We start from the raw sequence: 8,362 nt of genomic DNA on the forward strand, positions 1-8,362 counted from the left end.
CTCACGAGCGCTGTAAGACGGCCCCGTTGGCGTGAATGTTGCACGAGCTTTGTTTTGCTGCGCCGTTTGACTATGCCAAGGATTAGGAGGGGAGTGGGTGGCAGCGGGACGGGGAGGGGGGTAGGGTTTGCCAGTGCTGCTCGGATGGAGTTGCTTTTATAATGTTCTATTAAGCTGGATTTGGACTTTGATAGCGCTAGTTGCTTAAAGCATTTCTAGCAGATCCCCTAAACTTATACCCTCAAACCTTCTTCCTATCCCCAAAAGTAAAAAAAAAATGAGGGATTAAACTTTTCCTTACCTAGAAGATGCCCTATAATTTAATCCCATAAAAAAATTGAACACAAATTTTTAGTAAGATTCTATTAAACTGGGTTTTGAATGTATTTTTTCCAGTCAATATACGTTTCTGTACATACGTAATGCTACCTAATTCCACTTTTAGTTGCTTGATGTTAACCCCTTAGCTTTCAGTAGGCGTTTGTCCTGAACATGCTCATGCCATTTCCAATTCATTGCATTACATAGTAGTACCTTTAAAAAAAATCAACTGTATAAGGGCAGGGTATCGGTGACATCAATAGCAGCAAGCACCACCTTTTATCAAAACTAACACTAAAAGTGATTTTAGAGTTGTTAAGAAAATTATCCTCAAATACAGAAGACAGCTCCAAATAAACAGTGTGTCCATATCCAAAGCTAATATGAGTGGGGAATTTAGTCAATATGCATTACTCTAATATAGGTGAACAGGACTACAGGAGAGAATGTCTATGTTGCATTGGATATCTGTGAACCATCTATTTTGAGTACTCTTCTGCTTTGCTGTGTGCACCATGCATTTCTAATGGAGTCCCATTAAGCTGGTGAGAGCGCGAGACTCATGGTTCAGTTTTCCTAAAATGTGTTGCTCCTTAGCCTGCCGGGAGTGACATAATAATACATGGTGTATTATGCATGCCAGTATCAGTTCATGTAATGATGGCTCCTGTATTGCATGCTATCATTTATCTACAAGAGTCTGTCATTATGCTTATAAATAGCAATATTTGAACTAAAACCACTGGAACAGAGGCAGTAGTAGTTTTTTTCGTGCTATGCAGTTTTATATCGCTTCACACATGACTCAAGAGTAGGGGTACCTCAAGAGGTTTCATGGTGCTGCTGATCGTGGCGTTGCTGACTAATTGTGTGTTTTGGTAATAATGGTAAAAAGAAAATTTGCATACTTGCCTGCATCCAGATTGATAGGCGACTTAAACTATTACAATTACATGGTTATGCTGCTGGTTTCTGCTGTATCTCTTCTGAGATACTGGACCTTTGTATGCACTGAACTTTCTGGGTTTTATTTTCAATGGAACCGGGACAGCCCCTGGCCCCTCCTGATGATATAAAAAAATGGTTATACTGCTGTGAAGAAAAAAAATGCATTTCTGATACCATGCTGCTAACATATATATGCCCAAAAAATGTCTGCAATTACAATTACATGCCTATTTACCTGTCCTGACAACTTTTGAAAACAAAACATGTTTGCACATTTCTTATCTTATAAACCAATGTTCCTCCGAAAGTATGTAGGTGCTTTAATTCGTCGCATCTAACTGTTATTGTTGTGCACATGCTATTGTTGCAGGGCCTAACTAAACTGGCTGCTGGTGCTGGTCATTGCAAGGACACATCCATACATCAAGCAATTGTGTTTGACTAATTGGCTTGTCTGGTCTCCAGTCATTGTGATGGCATACATGATGACCAGTTGGTTGGGAATGCATCGACAGTCCATCGGCCTACTTTCTCAAGCTAGTGTTATTTGCAATATGCATGCTTCCTTCCAGTTACAACATTTATTTGGACTTGATGGAATATGTATGTATGTGTTTTAACTGTTGTTACACATTTAATTGTTACTTAATTAGACATGTTTGGAGACATATTTGCCTATTTGGTCAGTGGATTAGAAAGGTCAGACACAGAGAAACTTCCACAATATTTGGTTCACCCACCTGACTGACATAAATGGATGTGGGCACTTTCGGATTTAACTTGGTTCCCCTTCCAAAGACCAGCCTAAAATTGAAAATGCTTACATCGGCAATCCGAACGAATCTACTTAAAAGTCGCATATTTTCAATATTCATGTTTAAGTTGCATACTTCGTTTAAATTTGACACAATCATTATGTGAAATATTTTTCTTTACACTATTACTGTAGAACTCATTTCATTAGACATGAAAAATCCAAATTAGATGACAACAGTTTTATAAAATAATTACACACTTTAAAGATGTTGCCCGTGCGTTTTCTTGTGTGGCTATGCTAGTTCTCATTTGTACAAAGGATAACTTTTTATGCCTGAGAGAAAAAAAACAAACTTTGGTTCTTTAGAAAAGCAAAAAAGCATTAGCACCAGATTTATTATTTTCGCACAGAACACCAAAGTTGTCATTTTTTTCATGAAATTTGCATGCATACGAAGCACTGTAATATTTATATGTCTATTTTTATGGCATATATATGGATTACTTGCGCAATGGAGCACATGTCCTTGGTGCTCTGAATCTTCTTATACTGAATGTAACAGGCCGAGGAGCAGTGCAGTAACATTCATGTGAGGAGGCCGACCACTTATACTGAATGTAACAGGCAACCTGAGCAATGGACTAAGCCACCTGTTGGTTGGGCAAAACTGAATGTCGACGGTGCATGGCGCGAGTCCGAGGGATCCGGAGGTGCAGGGATGATTCTACGAGATAGCACAGGCACCATCATGTTTGCTTCTTGCAGGTTACTGACGACCTGTGGGAGCGCTCTGGAGGCCGAAGTAGCAGCGTGCATGGAGGGAATCGCACTTACCCTCGAGTGGTCTACGCTGCCGTTCATTCTGGAAACGGATAGCAGTATTGCAGCCAACATGATTGCAGATTCTGAGCAAAATAGATCCCCTGTAGCTGCATTAGTTGGTGAAGCTAAGAGACTACTTGGGCTTGGCCGTGAGCATGTGATATCACTTGTGAGTAGGAGTAGAAATAAAGCTAGCCATTCCCTAGCTCAGATGGGGATTTCTGTACCTCGTACTGCTGTTTGGCTTCGCCATGGACCTGATGAAATTGGCACCATCTGCCAACAGGATTGTAATGATCTCCATTGATTAATACAATCCTTTTTTTCGCAAAAAAAAAAAATGGAGCACATGTCCCTGGTGCTCTGAATCTTCTTGCTCCTTGGCCTCGGCACATATTCAAAATCACACATTTCAAACGGCAATTAGCAAACAAATTTTGGATATATGAATCTTCCAATTCCTAGAATAATTGCTCAAGATATTAGATGGATGAATCGATATAGGTCGTCCCTCAGTGTGAAATGTGGAGTGCCACATCAGTAACCTGCAAGAACCAGACCCGAACAACAATAGCGAAATCTCGTGCTCCACTCAAACGTAAGGCGCTTGCTAGTGTGTGCCAGCGAGGGTTGGAGCATGGTGCGGAATAGACGACCACACGTTATGACAGAGGCAAGTGTCGATTCTCAAGTCTAACGCATATGGGGCTTACAGTATTTGGTGTCAGGCTGAGGCGAGGGTACTGTCTGACATTGCTGCAGGCGCTCGTTATGGGATTACTTTCACACTGCATTAGCTCACAAATTGACTTTACATAGTACGTATGTGGGAGAAAACCCAACGGACTCCCTGGAGGTTAGTCACGATCTAGCTAGGCGTGCGGGACTAGTATATCTCGATCCTACAGAATAGGGGAAGGAAGGTTACAACCAGTCCATGTCATACAAGAGTTGTTACAACGAGTTTATATACAGCACGCTAACACAAATATGTGCTTGGCCAAGGTGATTTTTAGCTGTAAATAAGAATCCGTGCATTTCAGATGCCTGCCCATGAACTCAATTACATGATTAATTAACTTGACCAGACAAGTTTGAAGACATGTTTGTAGCTAGGTATGTGTGACAGACAAACTTAACCATAGCAAACATGTATGCAGACCAAACGAACTTTGGTTATCGGCACAATAATAATATATGAATGAATATTATTTGAGTATCGGCATAAACTAGATAGATTTTTCTGATGCATCTTAACAAGAGTATTTGGTTTCTCATCACATACTACTACTGTCATTGCAGGGCTTCATCTGCTGCATATGGGGCTTACAGTATTTGGTGTCAGGCTGCAGCTGGCTTGTTGACTAATTAAGCAAGCTGCTATAATTATTTGGACTCGATGGAATATGCAAGTACGTATATTCATCCTATCTAGTGTGAGGATAAAAGTGTACGGATTCACGCACTGACAGCCGTAAGTAGTAGTAATATGCGGGGCTCATTCGGTTGTGCCTCGAAATAATAAACATCCTTGTGCATCAGGCTGCCTTAATTAATTTGTTGTTGTTGTTCCCAGTGTTAGCGCCGATCCAGGGTGACTTAGATTGTGTTACATGCTCTGTTAAACCAATTTGGACATAGTCACATGGAGTACCAAATAAGTTTGTGCCGTGCATGGGTGTGGTGCTTCCTTTTCCAAAAAATGGGTGTGGTGCTTGCTCGGCTCTGACATCACCACCGCAGCTTCCATAGTGTGGACGATGGAGCTAGATACTTGGACACCCTCCTCCATGGCGCCGAGATGCGGTTCGACTTCCACATGCATTGGAAGAACTGGGCGCCCATCCTTCCATCAATCATCAGCTGTTGATCGAGTGAGTCCTCCTATCACGATTCTCCTGTGTGTGTTAATTCCTTGCATTAATTCTTTAAGGAGATTAGTCTTAAAACACTTATGTAACCAGTTGCAGCTAACTGATTATACAAGCTAATTGTTGAAAGTTTAAGCTAGCTAGGGTGCCATGGTCTGGTTATAGCTTACTCAGGCTGTACCATCACTTCAATTCATATGGATGCCAGCTGAAAAAGTTGTGACAAGGTAGCCACATAGTACTGTTTTGTTGTCTGAAATTTATGGAACTCACTCGAGTGTTAACATTTCTGAAATTGTGAATAAATGACTAAAATTAATTCATACACAAAATAAGTAGGAAGCAAACAAACAACACCATCTATTATGATCGATCGCAAGTTATAGAAGCTCAGGTAAACCTGGGAATAGTTTGACATCCAAACTAAACCCAGCCCAAACCATATGACTACACCTCCAGCAACCAAACCAAACCAAACCAAAATAATTAAGCTAGCATCCAAACCAAACCAAACCACATGCGTTTTCCACCCAGACCAATCCAAACCATATGCCATTTATGGATTTAACCCATAGTTTCAATCCATGGACAAGGAATATGAGTAGTAACCCAGTTTTACTAGGAAAAGGATAGCTTGCCCTTTCAGGACGAGCTGAAAGCACATGCAAAACTTACATTTTATCTGAATCTCTATTTTGTTTAATCTCTCACAAGAAGACCAGTTGCCGATTGCAAAAATACGATGGAGAACAATAACAGAGGCAGTATTTGATTTGGCCTCTGAACAAGAACAAAAATTGACCACTGCAATTTCCTTCCTGCCATCTTACTCAAGCCTTTCGTCTTGATTTTATGATTTTATCGATCGTTGGTGCTGCTATTTCTCACTGTTCCTTCAAATGCAGAATCATCGATCATGTAGTTGGAGCTTCAGACCCAACACACAATTAAAGATAAGAGATTCAAAGAGATAGTGATATGTCAAATTATGGAGCTTTCTTGCTAATAACAAGAGAACAACAACTGGTACGGACATGAATCGATTAACATCGGCCAGAATGTACTTACTGGGAAGTGGGAAGATATGCTTGAATGTGACTTAATTATCAGCACCAATCAAACATGGCTACATTAAGCACACATGCAGGAGTACTGTTCATCAGTTTTACATGGATTTAACTCACATCCTACCATGGCTCAATACTTTCAGGACGATCGGTCACCGGCGACGGCCTCTTGATCGGCGGCGTCTCACCCTCACCTGCAGAGACGGGTGGGGTTCAGAGACAGAGAAAGAGAGGAGAGAGAGAGGGAGAGAGGGGGGAGAGAAGGCTGGTGATGCATTGACCTGCCGAGCTCCAGCCAGTGGCAATGGCAGCGGCAAGTCGGCAACCGGTGCATCGTAGCGGTGACCGGCGGCCAAGCTCCAGCCAGGGAGGGGAAGACAGCGATCCACTGGACCTGGACGGATGGTGTCAGAGGGATGGGAAGGCCGCGACCAATCTCCAGTCGGCCGGCGGGCGGCGGCGGAAGATCCCGGTTGGCGGCGGAGGGCGGCAGGCAGTGGAGGCGTTCCTCGCTAGGTCAGGCTGCGTTGTCGATTTGGTCCTCGATCCGGTTTCAGACTATGGATCGAAACGGTCTGAGACCAGTTCGGTTCCTGTCCAGACCGGGCCAACCCAGTCCAACAATAGTTAAAGCCCAGACCAAATTAAACTAATTTAGGGATTTAGCCCATTTCATCCAATCCAAAAGCAGTCCAATACAAAAACTGACTGAAACTCTGGTTTCAGTCCAAACCGTTCCCAGCGTTAAGCTCAGGACAGGTTTGCCTTCATGCTTCTTGAGTTGCCTTCTCCCACTTGTTTCCCATGACTCGTCGGTTATCATTTGGCACGGTGGCTCTTCCATTCGTGACGACAACATTGTACTCTTAATCGTCCAACCCAATTGATTAGTGAGAGCTTGAGCTATCATTCCTCTTCTTGCCGGACTTGAGGTCGGCCACAACTTGGTTCCACTTCAGCTTGCCATTCAATATGATCCAAAAATGGCTAAGAGCAAACAGCTTCTTCTCCAACTTGCGATACAAAGTGGCCGTCTCCGCCGTCTAGCAAACAACATGTGTATGAGCACGAGAATGCAAACACAAGATGCATATGCAAATGATGACAAGATGAAACAATTGAGCTTACTTGAGTTGCCACTCCCATCCCACTTTGAGGGCGTTTGATCACTTGTGAGTAGTGGCCGACGTACTTGTTCACTTCCCCTTGAATGACCCCCATCGATATTGGAGAGATGCCACATTGCGGGTGATCGCGATAGGATGTGGCTCCACATACTCCTTTCATTCGTGATACTTCTTCCAAATCTTCTCCCAATACGTGTTTCCCTTTTGCTCGGTGTCGCATATTGCATCCGTTGTTGTGGCCAACCAAGCATTGACCAACAAGATGTCCTTGTATCTTGAGAATGCCGGACCTCTTGCCTTCGCCGTCTTGGAATTCTTCTTCCTCTTCTTGCTCGGATTGGGATCAGACGTTCTCCCAACTTCAAATTCGGTGGTGCCCTCCAATTCATAGTCCATTTCGGTCAGATCTTCATTTTCATTGATCATGCTCGACATGAACACCTTCTATATGATCATGGTTTGCTAGCATTCATCATGTGCGAGATGAACTAGTTGTCTGTGCAAAAAATTGATCAGACAGGAGGAAAGAATATGTACCGATTCTTGTTCTGTCATTCCGTCGAACATGTCAAGGGCGGCCCGGGAGCCGCCGCTGCCCTGGTCATCCGCGCCCTAACGAGCTGCGGCGAATCACATACGTCGGCCACCGGCATCCGTGTCGGCGGAAAGCTTGTCGGAATGGCCCAGCCGGCTGTTGAATCATCCTCTGTCTCGGATGGAAGGGGTGCAGGGTGTAGGGCATGGCCGGAGAGACAACTGCTCTACCATGTACGAACCTCGCCGCAACGACGCCGCTGCCTCCCTCTCTCGTTGTCGGCGCTACCACAACTTCCGAGAGATATTCTCCGCCTTGCAAGATGGAGCCAACGAAGGGGCGCCAACGGACGAGGCGGACCGCTTCTCCATCGCGACTGTCAGGGACGGGCTGGACGACATCTTCGGTGATGGATCGGGACTGGTGGTGAGGATGAGGAGCAAGGGTGGAGGACGGCAAGGGCTCGGGCGCGAGAAAGGTTGGAGGGCGGCAGGAGGAGGATGAAGGGTTTGGTCGATTTGGTGCAATTTGGGGTGGTGTCGGGCCGTCGGGTCCGATGTGACGGGCGTGCTCGGGTGCACCCATATTCGCCCTATAATTGGGTTGGATATGATGTGTGCTGGTCAGTCCGTGCATTTGAGGCTCATTTAAGAAGCCCGTCCGAGTCAAAATTTCGTGACCGGTCATTAACCGGGCGTATGAGGCGGGTTTGAGACGCGACTGTAGTTGCTCTAAGGAGTACATTGGCTTGGCATGGCGAGATGAAGCAAAAGAAAATCAATACTAACAAACAACTTGTAAAGAAGTTTGACCGAGGATAAAGTTGGAACATTTTGTTATTTTATTAGTTGGATTGGAGGGGATAAAGAGTATTGTTGGTACGGGTCGGTACTGCAATTTTTTTTACTATTTAG

The 8,362-nt window shown here is 44.1% G+C and overlaps 1 protein-coding gene across 1 annotated transcript in view; it reads left to right on the forward strand.

Annotated features, from left to right (window-relative positions):
• Positions 1–1,929, forward strand: part of LOC119334174 — a 4,473-nt gene extending 2,544 nt beyond the window's left edge. Inside the window, exon 2 of the mRNA XM_037606789.1 lies at positions 1,640–1,929. The gene's annotated coding sequence lies outside the window, so the exon portion shown is untranslated. The remainder of the gene's footprint in view (positions 1–1,639) is intronic.
• Positions 1,930–8,362: the final 6,433 nt, after the last annotated feature.

Source organism: Triticum dicoccoides, chromosome 7A (assembly GCF_002162155.2).
Source record: "Triticum dicoccoides isolate Atlit2015 ecotype Zavitan chromosome 7A, WEW_v2.0, whole genome shotgun sequence".
In the NCBI taxonomy this organism is placed as follows: domain Eukaryota; kingdom Viridiplantae; phylum Streptophyta; class Magnoliopsida; order Poales; family Poaceae; genus Triticum; species Triticum dicoccoides.